General features: G+C 43.2%; 1 long non-coding RNA gene across 3 annotated transcripts in view; it reads left to right on the forward strand.

Annotated features, from left to right (window-relative positions):
* The first annotated feature begins 953 nt into the window (after positions 1-953).
* LOC144298558 (uncharacterized) overlaps positions 954-15,379 on the forward strand; it is a 49,350-nt gene continuing 34,924 nt past the window's right edge. For 2 of the 3 annotated variants that reach the window (XR_013365493.1, XR_013365491.1), the window contains exon 1: positions 954-1,227. This is a non-coding gene — a long non-coding RNA (uncharacterized LOC144298558). Of the gene's footprint in view, positions 1,232-15,379 lie in introns of all 3 variants that reach the window. The other variant, XR_013365492.1, reaches the window with a different exon arrangement.

Genomic DNA, 15,379 nt, shown 5'->3' on the forward strand with positions numbered 1-15,379 from the left:
AGTTTGGTTTCCTAGTGCTTTGTTTCAGACATTCAAGGGCTCACATAGTTTGCTAAAAAGTTTATTTCTCACCCCCCAGTGTTGACTTTGGTTTCAAAACACCAATAGCGAAAGCTTTGACCTTTCTGGGCCTTAGTACTCAACACTAATCAGGTTGGACGTGTCTTACAAATCAGACAGAAATATAAGTAGACAGGGGCACCTGGGTGACTCAGTCGGTTGGGCATCCAACTCTTAGTTTCCGCTCAGGTCACGATCTCAGGGTCATAGGAGTGAGCCCAGCGTCAGGCTCTGTGCTCAGCAGGGTGTCTGCTGGGGATTCTCTCCCCTTCTCGCTCTGCCCCTCCCCTTGCTCCTACTAGCACTCTCTCTCTCTAAAATAATAAATCTTTTTAAAAAGAGAAATATAAATAGTATCTTACCTTTTAAAAGAGCAATATAAAAAGAAAATGAGTGGACCATTGTTTCCTCAAATATCACTTCCATTTGGTAAGCTCCCCTCACCCGTTGCAACTCACATTCATAGTTCAACCATTATTAAAATAAGTAGATTATTCATGCAAATGTTCTAGAAGCACTATATATCATAGCCAAAAAGTGGAAAAACCTAAATGCCCACTGACTCGTTGAAGGGATAAACAAAATGTGAAATATTACTCAGCATAAAAAGAAATGAACCACAGTTACAACACAAATGAACCTCAAAAACAGAATGCCAAGTGAAAGAAGCCAGACACACAAAACTAGAGCTTGTGCAATTACATCCATATGAAACACCTGGAAAAAGCAAAGTCATAGAGACGGAAAATAGAGTAGTGGCTGTGTGGAGCTAGGGGTAGGAACAGAATGAACTGTAGATCTGAATGAGGTGACAAAAACACCCTCACACTGGATTATGATGCGACTGTATGTGACATAATAAAAAGACTGGAATTTGGTCTTTGTCCCTGGTTCTTGGCACAGGCTCCTAAAGTCCTTAGAATCTCCCGAGTGATGAGAGTGGATATCGCATGCTAGTGAGATGAGCTGGTGGGAGGTGGGAGTGGGGACCCCCAAGATAGCTCCAGGATGAGGGCTGGTGGCCAGAGAGACCATGGGCATGATCACAGAGTTGGCAGTTTCAGCCCCAACCCCAGGAGAGAAAGAAGAGCTGGAGACTGAGTTATCACACCAACAACCACTGATTCACTCAGTCCTGCCTACATAATGGAACCTCCATAAAAACCCGTAAGTGGCGGGGGTTCAGGGAGGTTGGTGACCATACTGAGGACCTGGGAGGGTGGCACGTGCTCCTTCCCACATACCCTGCCCTGGGTATCTCTTCCATTTGTGTATTCTGAAGCTGTACCCTTTGTGATAAATCGGTAATAGTAAGTAAAGTGTTTTCCTGAGTCATTTTAGAGCATTATCTGACCCGAGGAGGGGGCTGTGGGAACCCCAACTTACAGCTGGTCAGTCAGAAGTGCAGGTGACAACCTGAGACCTATATCCAGCATCTCACCTGAGGGCAGGCTTGTGGGTGAGCCCTTAACGTGAGGGTCCCTCCTAACCCCGACTAGTCCGTGTCGGAATGGAATTGAACTGCAGGACACCAAGGAGGCGTCCAGAGAGTTGGCAAATTGCTTGGTGTGGGGGAGAAACCCATACATTTCATGCCAGAAATGTTGTGAGTAAAAACAGCTCCTTGCACAACTCAGTAAAATTGCTGAAAACCACTGACAGTACACTTAAAATGGGTAAATTCTGTGGTATGTAAATTACATCTCCATAAAGTTGTTTTAAAAAAAGTAAACCTGCCAGGAAATAGGCAAATGACATGAGACATTGTGCAGGCAGGCTGTCCCAGAACACAACGTTCTGGGGCCCAGCTACCTGTACCGACAGGAAGTCCAGACCGCCCCCCCAAAGATGCTCCAACACCCTCTACTTCCATTCGTGCCAGGGAGGGAAGAAGGGTCAGTTCTGCTCCTGCCTATCTCCAAGAACAAATTAGATGCAGCTCCTTCAGGACCAAGGATGGCACAGTGTGGAATCCCACTCCACCAACATTGTACCCCATCCCCCAGTGGCCCAGATCCCCACTGCATCAGGGACCAGACCCCTTAACCCCACTCGAGCTGCAAATTCTTAGGGCACAGACCTCCCACAGCAACCTAAACCCAGCGTTTCAGTGTAACTCCCAATTCCATGGTAGACCCAACCCCCAGGGGGTCCTTCCACTCACCCACTCTGCAGGTTGCTAGATTAAAAGAGTAGGGGGTACTCAGTTCAATTTAAGTTTCAGATAAACTTACACTTTTTCAATATAAGCAGATCCCAAACATTGAAGGGAACATTTTTTTTTAAAGATTTTATTTATTTATTCATAGAGACATAGAGAGAGAGGGGGGCAGAGGCACAGGCAGAGGGAGAAGCAGGCTCCATGCAGGGAGCCTGATGTGGGACTCGATCCAGGGTCCCCAGGATCACGCCCTGGGCTGAAGGCGGTGCTAAACCGCTGCTCCACCGGGGCTGCCCTGAAGGGGACATATTTATAATAAAAAATTATCCATCGTTTATCTTGCAACCCTGCATAGGGAATGAATGAGATGGTTCTACTGAGATATATTTTTATTCACTAAATCTGGCAATACTACCCCCAGAGCTATTTTATCTCCTGGGACCCTTTCTCTTCCCTGCTTCTGGATCTTTGTGGGAGCCCAACCCTAGAAGGTCTTCTTAACTTCAGTCCCAGGGACAGGCAGTTGTGTGATCAACCCTTTCCCTTCCAGAAGGTTCCAGGGCTTCTTATGCTGGTTGGTCTGCCTTCCTCTAAGCTCTACATTGCAAAGGTCAGGGCAGCCTTGCTAAGTCCAATAAAAGCTCCACCTTCCTGCTGTCCTCTGAGCCAGCAACACCTCCTCAAGCATCTGTAACTTTTTATCTATGTAGAGACCAAATAGCAGCTTCTCTTGCTGAAAAGAAAAGTTAGGGGCAGCCTGGGTGGCTCAGCGGTTTAGCGCTGCCTTCAGCTCAGGGCGTGATCCTGGAGACCCGGGATCGAGTCCCACGTCGGGCTCCCTGCATGGAGCCTGCTTCTCCCTCTGCCTGTGTCTCTGCCTCTCTCTGTGTCTCTCGTGAATAAATAAATAAAATCTTAAAAAAAAAGAAAAGAAAAGAAAAGTTAGCACAAGCTCTCTCTTCGGGCAGGGCCAGCACTTGACTCAGGAAATGCTTGTTAGCACGAATATTTGCAATTTCTAAAGCACCTACTTTGTGCCGGGCTGTGCAGTCAGGAACCAGGGCACCCTGTGAGGATCGAGGCAGGAAGGGAACTAATATTTACTGAGAGCGTGCTGAGCTCCAGGCACCATTCCAAGTGCTTTCAATGTACCAATTTATTCAATTTCATGCTTGTTTCATTCCCTTCACACCCTTGAATGAAGAAACTGCTTATTATCCACCTTTTAGAGACAGAAAACCTAAGGCACGGAGCAGGTTAAGGAACCATGCCCAAAAGGGGACCCAGCGAGTGCCACATGCTTTAATGACACAAGTTCTAGGAATCAACCACTGACTGACCAACACCTGGTCAGGAAGCATATGTCATCCTTTGCCAAGGGTTTAGGTTACAGGATCAGATGGAGGGGCACTCGGACCTGAAGGATACCACCCACCAACTGGGCATCATCCCCAACACCACCCAAAATAGCCACTGCTTCCTGGGAATTGACTCTGTGCCAGTCACTGTGATCACACAGATCTGAGACGGTGATGTCACTTGCTCCTCTAATTTAACTGCATCTTCGAAACCACACAGCAATCACCCGCATTTCACTGATGCCAAAGCCAAGAAGCCTGAGCTGTTTCCCCTATGGCGCAATAATACAATCTGTAAGACAGGGCGGGGGAAAGGGCCTCAATCATTTCGTGATTAAAAAAAAAAAATGAATTGCTCAAGGATTTGAAAGGCTAAACCATTTTAAAAAGGAAAAACTAGCATTTGTTTAAAGAAAAGAAAATAATCAAATCCGGAAGTCTAAAGTGTTTACCTAATATCCAAAAGCAACTTTCGGTAAGACGGACACACTTTTTTAAGGGATAAATCTAAACTTTTGAAATGAAAAAGACCCAACTCTGTCTGGCCTTACATTTCCATGATGGGATGACTGGGTCTTCAGTACACATACAATAGAGTTAATTTCATTAAATGGGACAAGAAGTGATTGTAGCTGCCTAGAAAAAAGGAAAAAAAACCTTAATAATTATACGCTCCCCTCCAAAATGAAAGGTCAGGCTGTCCTACCCAGTGAAAGTGTCACACGAGCCATTAGCCATTTAAGCCTTGGAAGTTCAGTCTTCGGTGTTCTGACTCCCAAAGCTGCTCCTCATGCCAGGTGCCTGTCGCTCCCACATCCAGTACGTGTTGTGCCGGGAACAGACCCACCCTGGGCAGGTACAAACCACTGGTCCAGGCAAGTCCTTTAAAAGCAAAGATGCTTAAATCTGAGACACAACGTCCCTTTGTCCTTTGGAACCTGCAGCATCCCCCCCTCTCGTCCAACGCCCAAAGTCAGCTAACTCGTGGACTGAGCCAGGTAAGTCACTCTCAGGATCCTGAGGATCCACTTGCCGTCTTGTGACCCAGGGGCATTCCTGGGTCTCCCTGAGCTTTTGTTTACAAGAACCTCACTTTTGTGCTTTTCTCTGAAAGTCCTTACCGGGAATTCATTTCTCGGGGGCGACAATTCCTCTGCTGGAATTAATCTGCAAACAAAACCAGCTGTGTTGGAGGGTACAGGAATGAGGGCAAAGAAGATACCTTCCAATGTGACCAGTATTAATCTAATCATAACATACATCAAATAGAATTTTGGTTAAAAACCTGTGGTAATGGGGGCACCGCGGTGGCTTAGTCAGTAAAGAATCTGCCTTCGGCTCAGGTCATGATCGCAGAGTCCTGGGATCGAGTCCCATATTGAGCTCCCTGCTCATCAAGGAACCTGCTTCTCCCTCTCTTCCTCTCTCTAATAAATACAATCTTAAAAAAAAAAATCTATAGTAATGATAATGTCACGGGGTGATGGAGCAGGATAAGAAAGCTAAATCCTCACCTCCTACGGCGGGAAGCCCATGCATGACATCTGATATGTAGAACCAAGTAGACCTGGAGGCGGACTGCCCTCAAGGAGGAGGGAACTCAGACCACCCCTGCCCCACTGTCTTCCCAGGGCTGCTGGTGATCACAGGGACAAGATGCTTTTGTAAGTCACGCTGCATGGTCACCAAACAAGGACCACCAAAGCTAGCAATGCAGCAGGAGCTGATAACCTTGCAGAGAAGAGGGAAGGACAGAAGGGAACCGCTGGGCACCGCGCTGGAAGCTTCAAGGGCAAATCTCACCAAGTCCCACGGCTCTGCGTGGCAGCTGCCATCTCCCACCTTCGGTAGTGAGGAAACAGGCTCTGAGAGCTGAGGTCCACTTCCCAGGCCACGCAGGAAGCGGAGTCAGGACTGCACTCCAGAGCCCTCTGCATCCTGCCCTGTGGTTTGCCCACCCTGAGGGTCACGGGGCACACTCCTCTGTGGGTGAAGGCGCCGGGCGAACACAACTGAACATAACTTTCTGGTTTTAAGGTAAAAATGCCTCCACTCTGCTGATGTATCAAACAGCTATTAACATGTTCTCTACAGATTTAAAAAAAAAAAACCATCTAGCAGGTACCACATTCATGGCTCCAGACTCCGTAAGGGGCAGGCTAATGACTCATTTAGTAACCCCCCATGATGCTCCTTAACATTTAAAATGAAATGGACAAAGTCTTTTGTGTGCTATAAAAGAAAAATGTAGCTCAACAGGTGCATTAAAAGGCCATATTTTTAAAGGCATTTCTGTTTATAATTATTGGCATTTGTGCTCTAATGCAAGATGAAAATCCTTCTGCTTAACACCCTGAATTCATCTAGAGGGAAGGAGTAAAAAAATCAAGTCTGCCTTGAAAACCAAGCTACTTTTTCAAACAGCCTGAGACTCCCAGTAGAACTCAAGTCGCCCTGAGTTGATTTTGAACTATGAGCAACTCCCCTCTCTTCTTTAAAAGTTTATTCATTGATTTTTTTAGTAATCTCTACACACAATGGGAGGCTCAAACTCAAGATCCCAAAATCAAGAGTCGTATGTTCTTCCAACCGAGCCAGCTGGGCATCCCAACTCCCTCCTCTTTCTTAATTAAGAGCTGACTTTTCAGCTAAAAGGCCCCCTCCTGCAGGAAGCCTATGATGACTGCACCCGGCACTGGTGACCAATGCCTCCTGAATGCCTGGAGCATTTATTACCTGCAACCCCCAGTTCTCACATCAAACAATTGTGTGAGGACCTACCCATCCCAATTACTGCACTTGGTGCAGGGAACAGACCATAGAGATGACAGAGAAGGACCCCGCTCTCCTGGATCTTACCCAAATGAATAAACAAGAAGATATTATGAACTATGGAAATAAGCCAGCTGATACCACTGAAAGTGACTGGATGAGGGCGGTGGCATGCTAATAAATGTTTAGCCACCAGCTCTCTTAGGGACAAGGGGAGGCCCTAATTCAGAGTGTTTTCCCATTTCTTTTGTGTAAATACCCTCACATCATGGTTGAGTTCAAGCTACCACCATGGCATCCTGGGACAAGGACTTGGGAGAAGGTGTGCAGCAGTGCGCCATTATGTGAGAGCTCCACCACATGGATGGGAGCACTGCGTAACCTCAAGATCACAGGAAATACCCAAATGTGGTAAAATAATTAGATTTTTTTAAGATTTTTTATTTATTTATTCATGAGAGACAGAGAGAGTGAGAGAGGCAGAGACAGAGGCAGAGGGAAAAGCAGGCTCCGTGCAAGGAGCCTGATGTGGGACTCGATCCCAAGTATCGAGGATTATGACCCAAGCCAAAGGCAGATGCCCAAGCACAGAGCCACCCAGGCATCCCATCCTCTTTGTTTTTAATGCAATTTGCTTCATCATAACTATTTTTTTATTTTTCAACTTATTTAAGAGAGAGAGAGAGAGAGCATGAGACAGAAAGAGCACAAGCAGCGGGGAGGGGTAGAGGGAGAAGCAGACTCCTCGCTGAACAGGAAGCCTGATGCGAGGCTCGATCCCAGGATCCCAGGATCATGACTCGAGCAGACAACAGATGCTTAACCGACTGAGCCACCCAGGCGCCCCTATATAACTTTATCTTTAATAGTGACTACACTTGACTAACAGCTTATAATGTTTTTGAAAATTTAATAATCCACTCTCTTGAGCCAGACAGGCAAGCTCCAACACACCCACATTAACAAGGGGGACAGAGAAGGGCTGTTCTGAGCAAGTGACTTTTACGATAAAACCAGAGAGGAGGGGAGGTGCCAGCCACGCAAAGATACTGACCTGAGAGGGGCCTGGGCCGCGGAGGGAGAGGAGGTCAGTGGGGCTGGAGCTCAGGCGAAAGAGTGCGTGTGGAGAGGCCGGCCTGGAGGACGGGCACACTGTGCAGAGCCTTTGGATGGTAGAAGTGACTTAGCTGACAGTCTCGTGACAACAAGAAGCCACGGAAGGTTTTATTAGGAACCTCTGGGAGAATGGGCCACAGGAGTAACAAGAGCGGAAGAAGGGAGCCCCTCTGGGCAGCTGTAACAGTTGTCCAGGAGGCAGAGGTGACACCTCCCGATGCTTGTGTGTGCTTTTGCAAATGGTATGTCTTAAAGGGGCCTTTACATTTTTCTTGCCTGAGCCCCCCAAAATGAATCACAGAGAGTAAGATACTCCTATTTTAAAGACAAGGATGGGACGCCTGGGTGGCTCAGCAGTTGAGCATCTGCCTTCGGCTCAGGTTGTGATCCCAGGTCCTGGGATCGAGTCCCACATCGGGCTCTTGCATGGAACCTACTTCTCCCTCTGCCTATGTCTCTGCCTCTCTCTCTCTCTCTCTCTCTCTCTCTCTCTCTCATGAATAAATAAAATCTTAAAAAAAATACAAGGAAACGGTGCTGAGGAATATCTCAAGGACTTCAACAAGGCTACAGGCATATTAATGGTTGTGACAGGGCTTGAATTAGTGAACTAAAGGATCATATGCCTCACTTTCTCCAAGATTATCTGTTTTGCCTCATGTATCACGATTATTATCACCACCTTTCACTTTGAAAGATGTACCAATTTGAGATATAAATACAGAATGAGGGAAGACAAAGAACTATGTGAGGGTGCCCTGGAATTGGAGGTATGGATAAGAACTCATGATTTCTAAAGTGTATGTTTGTGTGCATGTGTGTGTAAATGGGCTGCTGAAAGGGCCTAGAAGCAAAGACAGCCCAGAAGCAATGCACACATCTCCAACCCAAATCTTGGTCTCTAAAACCATTCCTCAAGAAAGAAACCAGAGGTCCTCAAAGAAGTAGGTAACTTCAGAACTAGAACAGGGAAGGTACAAGCTAAACCTGGAAAATCTTATGCCAAAAAATAAGAACATGCTTGAAACAATGATGGGGAATGTCAAAAGAAGGAATTCCCATTGGCCAAATCTGGGACAATTTGAGCACCAAAATAATTAAGTATAGTAATGAATTACAAACCATTGGGAAAGATGCAAAAAAAGTATGGACACTGATAGAAAATAGAGCTTGGGCAGCCCGGGTGGCTCAGTGGTTTAGCCCCACCTTTAGCCCAGGGCATGATCCTGGAGACCAGGGATCGGTCCGGTGTCTGGCTCCCTGCATGGAGCCTGCTTCTCCCTCTGCCTGTGTCTCTGCCTCTCTCTCTCTGTCTCTCTGATGAATAAATAAAATCATTTTTTAAAAGTTTTAAAAAGAAAATAAAGCTAAATAAATTTACAGTAGAATGGTAACTGCCAACTGGTCAGTGCGGAGAAAGTGGCAGATTTGTAAAACCATCATTTTCGCAGCATTTGAAGAGAAGTTCTAGCAAAAAATGGTTTAAAAAAGCGACATCTAGAGAAGAGTCCAAGGTGGTGGAGGAGTAGGAGACCTTAGCTTCCTCTGGTCCCAGGAACTCAGCTAGATCGCTATGCAATCATGCTCAACACCTGCAAACTCAACTTGAGACCTAAGCAAAGAATAGCTGCAACTCTGCAACTAGAAGAGCAACCACTTTCTGCAAGGTAGGAGGCATGGAGAAGTGACAGCGACCCATGGGAAGAGAGACCGCAGGGCGAGGGAGCCTCAGCAGCCGGCACTGGAAAGGGGAAGAGCAGCTGAGCACCAAATCACAAATTTCAGAAGTCTGCTCGGGTGAGGGACGTCCCTGCCTCAAAGGCGCTCAGGCAGCAAAGCAGGGGGGGAATCCCAGTGGGACAGTATGGTCTCAGGATCCCCAGGGGGTCACAGGGAGACCAGGGGTACCTGCGTGTGGCAGGGGAAGCCAGCTGCAATCAGCGAACCCAGGAGCAGGCTCTCAGCTTGGGGTGGCCACAGACCCCGAACTGGGGTGCAGTCTGCATGATCGGTCTCCCAGCAGGGGCCCAGCAAGTGGTAGAACCGGGGAGACCCTCCCTTCCTCCCCGGGGCGGAGCCGTGCAAGGAGTGAACTGCAGGAGTCTGCGGGGCTTAGAGACTCAAGACAGGGTCTTGTGCCTGAGATAGACACCTTAGGTCACAGGCTGGGTGAGCACGGAGTGCAGATGGGGACCAGGGAGACAGGAGGGCTGGACTGCTTTTCCCTAAGGCTGCACTAAGGAGTGGGGCCCCAGCTCTCGGCTGCAGGACTGGAGATTGGGAGGCTGCCTTTTTCACCTCATCCTCTAAAGTTCTGGGGAAAGCCTTCAGGGAGGGTATTATGTCAGTGAAATAAGGTACTCAGAGAAGGATAATCATCATATTGTTTCACTCAAACGTGGAATATAAGAAATAATATAAGGAATTATAAGGGAAAGGAGGGGAACTGAGTGGGAAAAATTAGAGAGGGAGACAAACCATGAGAGACTACTAACTCTGGGAAATAAAGGGTTGCAAAAGCAGAGGTAGGTGGGAGGATGGGGAAACTGGGTGATGGGCACTGAGGAGGGCACTTGATGGGATGAGCACTGGGCATTACACTACATGTTGGCAAACTGCACTTAAATTTTTTAAATGTGGGGGGTGGGGGAAGCCACTTAGAGCAATCCGGAGCAGATTGCTTAGCCCAGCCCCCTGGCAAGGATGGTGCAATTCTGCCCAAAGACACTTGAGACTCAAGGCAACAGGACCCTCCCTAGAAGATCAGCAAAGAACATCCAGCCAAGACTAAGTCTACCCATCACTGAGAACTACAAAACTCCAGCGCTAGGGGAATACGGCATATGGAATTCATGGGGGTTTTCCCCACCATTCTTTAGTCTTTCCATTTAATTTTTTTACTTCTTTCCCTTTCAACTAATTTCTTATGTCAACAAGGTTTTAAAAAATATTTTTTGATTTTCATTTTTACAGTTACATTCTACCCTTTCATTATATTTTATTTTATATTTGTGTGTGTGTATGTGTATGTTTTTCTTTCTTTACAATTTTGGGATGTAGTTTCTTCTAGAAGACCAAAATACACCTAGAATATAGTGTATAGCTCTGATCTCTTCACCCTTCTGATCATATTAACTTTTATTTTGCTTTTTTTTTCTTCTTTTGTTTTTGTTTTGTTTTGTTTTGTGTTTTGTTAAAGTCTTTAATTTTCATCTTTACAATCACATTGTATTCTTTCAATGTATTTAATTTTATTTTTGTATATTTTTTTCTTTCTTTACAATTTTGAGATGTAGTTTCTTCTAACAAACCAACCAAAATACACTCAGGATATAATGCATTTCTCTGTTCTGTTCACCTGTTTATATTCCTTCCTATTTTGTCTTTTAATTTCATTTTTGCAATTACATTCTATCTTTTCATTGTATTTAGTTTTTGAGTACATATATGTATTTCTTTTGTTACAAGTTTGGGATCTAGTTTCCTAACAAATAGACCAAAATAGACACAGGATCCATTATATTGCTTGATTCTATTCACCTATTCTATTCTGTTCTATTATATTCTCTCTCTTTTTTAAGGTTTTTATTTATTTATTCTTGAGAGACACAGAGAGGCAGAGATATAAGCAGAGGCAAAAGCAGGCTCCCTGTGGGGAGCCTGATGTGGGACTCAATCCCAGGACCCTGGGATCACAACCTGAGCCAAAGGCAGATACTCAATCACTGAGCCACCCAGGGGCCCCTATTCTCTTCTTTCATTTTTTTTTCAGTTTCAGGTCTCTTCTGATTTGTTTAGTGTATATTTCTCTGGGGCCATTGTTGCCATTTTAGTATTTTGTTTTCTTGCTCTTCATTCTTCCCCAGACAGAATGACAAGATAGAAAAACTCACCTCAAAAAAAGAGAACAAGAGGCAGTACTGACTGCCAGGGACCTAATCAGTTTAGACATAAGTAAGATGTCAGAACTAGAGTTCAGAATAACGATTATAAAAATAGCAGTAGGGCTTGAAAAAAGCATAGAAGACACTAGAGAATCCCTTTCTGAAGAAATAAAAGAATTAAAATCTAATCAAGTCAAAACCAAAAAGGCTATTAATGAGATGCAATAAAAACTGGAGTCTATAATGGCTAGAATAAATGAGGCAGAAAAGAGAACTAGTGATACAGAAGACAAAATGATAGAGAATAAAGAAGCTAAGAAAAAGAGATAAACAACTACTGGATCACAAGAGGAGAATTTGAGAGATAAGTGATACCATAAAGTGAAACAATAATAGAATAATTGGGATCCCAGAAGAAGAGGAAAGACATGGGGGGCAGAAGGTATACTGGAGCAAATTGTAGTGGAGAACTTCCCTAATCTGGGGAAGGAAACAGGCATCCAAGCCCAGGAGGCACAAAGAACCCCCCTCAAAATCAATAAAAATATGTCAATACTTCAACATATAACAGTGAAATGTGCAAATCTCAGAGCCAAAGAGAAAATCTGAAAGCAGCCCAGGGCAAGAGGTCTGTAACCTAAAAGGGTAAAATATTAGATTGGCAGCAGACCTATTCACAAAGACCTGGCAGGCCATAAAAGACTGAAATGATATATTCAGAGTGCTAAATGAGAAAAATATGCAGCTAAGAATACTTTATCCAGTTAGGATCTCATTCAAAATAGAAGGAGAGATAAAAAGTTTCCAGAACAAGCAGAAACTAAAAGAATTTGTGATTACCAAACCAGCCCTACAAGAAATATGAAATGGGATCCTTTAAGCAAAGAAAGAGCCCAAAAGTAACATAGAACAGAAAGGAACAGAGACAACATACAGAAACAGTGACTTTACATGTAATATAATGGCACTAAATTCATATCTTTCAATAGTTCCTCTAAGTGTAAATGGGCTAACATCCCAATCAAAAGACACACACAAAAAAATCAGATTGGATAAAAAAAAAAGCAAGACCCACCAATATGCTATCTGCAAGAGACTCCTTTTAGACACAAAAATACCTCCAGATTTAAAGTGAGGAAGCAGAAAACCATTTATCATTCTAATGGACCTCAAAAAAAGTTGGAGTGGTGATCCTTATATCAGACAAGTCAGATTTTAAACCAAAGACTGTAATGAAAAGATGAAGAGGTGCACTATATAATAAAGGGTCTATCCAAGAAGAAAATCTAACAATTGTAAATATTTATGCCCATAACATGGGGGGGGGCAGCCAATTATATATGTCAATTAATAATCAAATTAAAGAAACACATTGATAGTAATACAATAATAGTAGGGGACTTTAACACCCCACTCACTGCAATGGACAGATCATTTAAGTAGAAGATCAACAAGAAAACAAGGGCTTTGAATGACACACTAGACCAGATGGACTTCACAAATACATTCAGAATATATTCAGAACATTCTATCCTAAAGCAAGAGGATACACACTCTTCTCCAGGGCACAGGGAACATTCTCCAGAATAGATCACAAGTGGGTCACAAATCAGGTCTCAACCAATACAAAAAGACTGGGATCATTTTCTTGCGTATTTTAAGACCACAATTCTTTGAAACTTAAACTCAATCACAAGAGGAAATTAGGAAAGAACTCAAATACATGGAGACTAAAGAGCATCCTACTGAAAAAAGAATGAGTCAACCAGGAAATAAGAGTTTTAAAAATTCATGAAAACACATGAAAATGAACACACAACTGTTCAAAACCTTTGGAATGCAGCAAAGGTTGTCCTAAGAAGGAAGTATATAGCAATACAAGCCTTTCTCAAGAAACAAGAAAGGTCTCAAATACACTACCTAACCTTACACCTAAAGGAGCTGGAGAAAAAACAGCAAATAAAATCTAAACCCAGCAGAAGAAGAGAAATAATAAAGATTAGAGCAGAAATCAATGCAATAGAAACCAAAAGAACAGTAGAACAGATCAACAAAACTGAAAGCTGGTTCTCTGAAAAAAATCAGTAAGATTGATAAATAAATAAATAAATAAATAAATAAATAAATAAATAAATAAATAAATCAATCCCTGGTCAGACTTATCAAAAAAAAATGAGAAAGAACCCAAATTAATAAAATTATGAATGAAAGAGGTGAGATCACAACCAATACTGAAGAAATACAAACAATTATAATAACATATTATGAGCAACTATATGCCAACAAATTAAGCAATCTGGAAGAAATGGATTCATTCCTAGAGATGTATAAACTATCAAAATTGAAACAGAAAGAAATAGAAAACCTGAACAGACTCATAACCAGCAAGGAAATTAAAGCAGTAATCAAAAATCTCCCAAAAAAAAAAAAAAAAATCTCCCAACAAACAAGAGTCCAGGGTAAGGGCAGCCGAGGTGCCCTCAGTGGTTTAGTGCCTCCTTCAGCCCAGAGTGTGATCCTGGAGACCCGGGATCAAGTCCCACATCAGGGTCCCTGCATGGAGCCTGCTTCTCCCTCTGCTTGTGTCTCTGCCTCTGTGTGTGTGTGTGTGTGTGTGTGTGTGTGTGTGTGTGTCTCATTAATAAATAAATAAAATATTTTTAAAAATCAATGGGCAGCCCAGATGGCTCAGTGATTTAGTGCTGCCTTTAGCCCAGGGCATGATCCTGGAGACCTGGGATTGAGTCCCACATCAGGCTCCCTGCATGGAGCCTGCTTCTTCCTCTGCCTGTGTTTCTCTCTCTCTCTCTCTCTCTCTCTCTCTCTCTCTGTCTCTGTCTCATTAATAAATAAATAAAATCTTTAAAAAAAAAAAAGAGTCCATGGTCAGACAGCTTCTCAGGTAATCCTATCAAACATTTAAAGAAGAATTAATACCTATTCTTCTGAAACTGTTTCAAAAAATAGAAATGTAAGACAAACTTCCAAACTTGTTCTATGAGACCAGCATTACCTTGGTCTCAAAACCAGACAAAGACATGAATTCAAAAGGAGAATTAGAGACCAATATCTTCAATGAATATGAATGCCATAGAAAATTTCTACCATAAGACTACACAATAGGATCCAACAGTTCATTAAAAGGATTATTCACCAAGACCAAGTGGAATTTATTTCTGGACTACAAGGGTGGTTCAATATCCACAAATAAATCAATGCGATACACTACATTAATAAAAGAAAGGACAAGAACCATATGATCCTCTCAATTGATGTAGAAAGAGCATTTGACAAAATACAGCATCCCTTCTTGATTAAACCTCTCCACAGTAGTAGGGATAGAGCAAACATACTCAATATGATAAAAGCCATATACGAAAAGCCCCTAGCAAATATCATTCTAAATGGGGAAAAACTGAGAGTTTTTCCTCTAAGGTCAGGAATATAGCAGGAGTGTCCACCATTACCACTGCTGTTCAACACAGTACTAGAAATCCTAGCCTCAACAGTCAGACGACAAAAAGAATTAAAAGGCATCTGAATCAACAAAGTAGTAGTCAACTCTCACTCTTTGCAGATGACATGATACTCTATATGGAAAACCCAAAGACTCCACCCCAAAATTGCTAGAACTCATACAGGAATGCAGCAAAGTGGCAGAATATAAAATCAATGCACAGGAATCAGTTGCATTTCTATATACTAACATTGAGACAGAAGAAAGATAAATTAAGGAGTTCATCCCATTTACAATGGTACCCAAAACCATAAGCTACCTAGGAATAAACCTAACCAAAGATGAAAGGATCTGTACTCAGAAAACTATAGAAAAAGAAAGAAGAAAGAGAAAGAAAGAAAGAAAGAAAGAAAGAAAGAAAGAAAGAAAGAAAAGAAAGAAGGAAGAGAGGAAAGAAAGAAAGAAAGAAAGAAAGAAAGAAAGAAAGAAAGAAAGAAGAAAGAAAGAAAGAAAGAAAAGAAAACTATAGAACACTCATGAAGAAATTGGTGAAGACACAAAGAAATGGAAA

This window comes from Canis aureus, chromosome 26 (assembly GCF_053574225.1).
Source record: "Canis aureus isolate CA01 chromosome 26, VMU_Caureus_v.1.0, whole genome shotgun sequence".
Classification (NCBI taxonomy): Eukaryota; Metazoa; Chordata; class Mammalia; order Carnivora; family Canidae; genus Canis; species Canis aureus.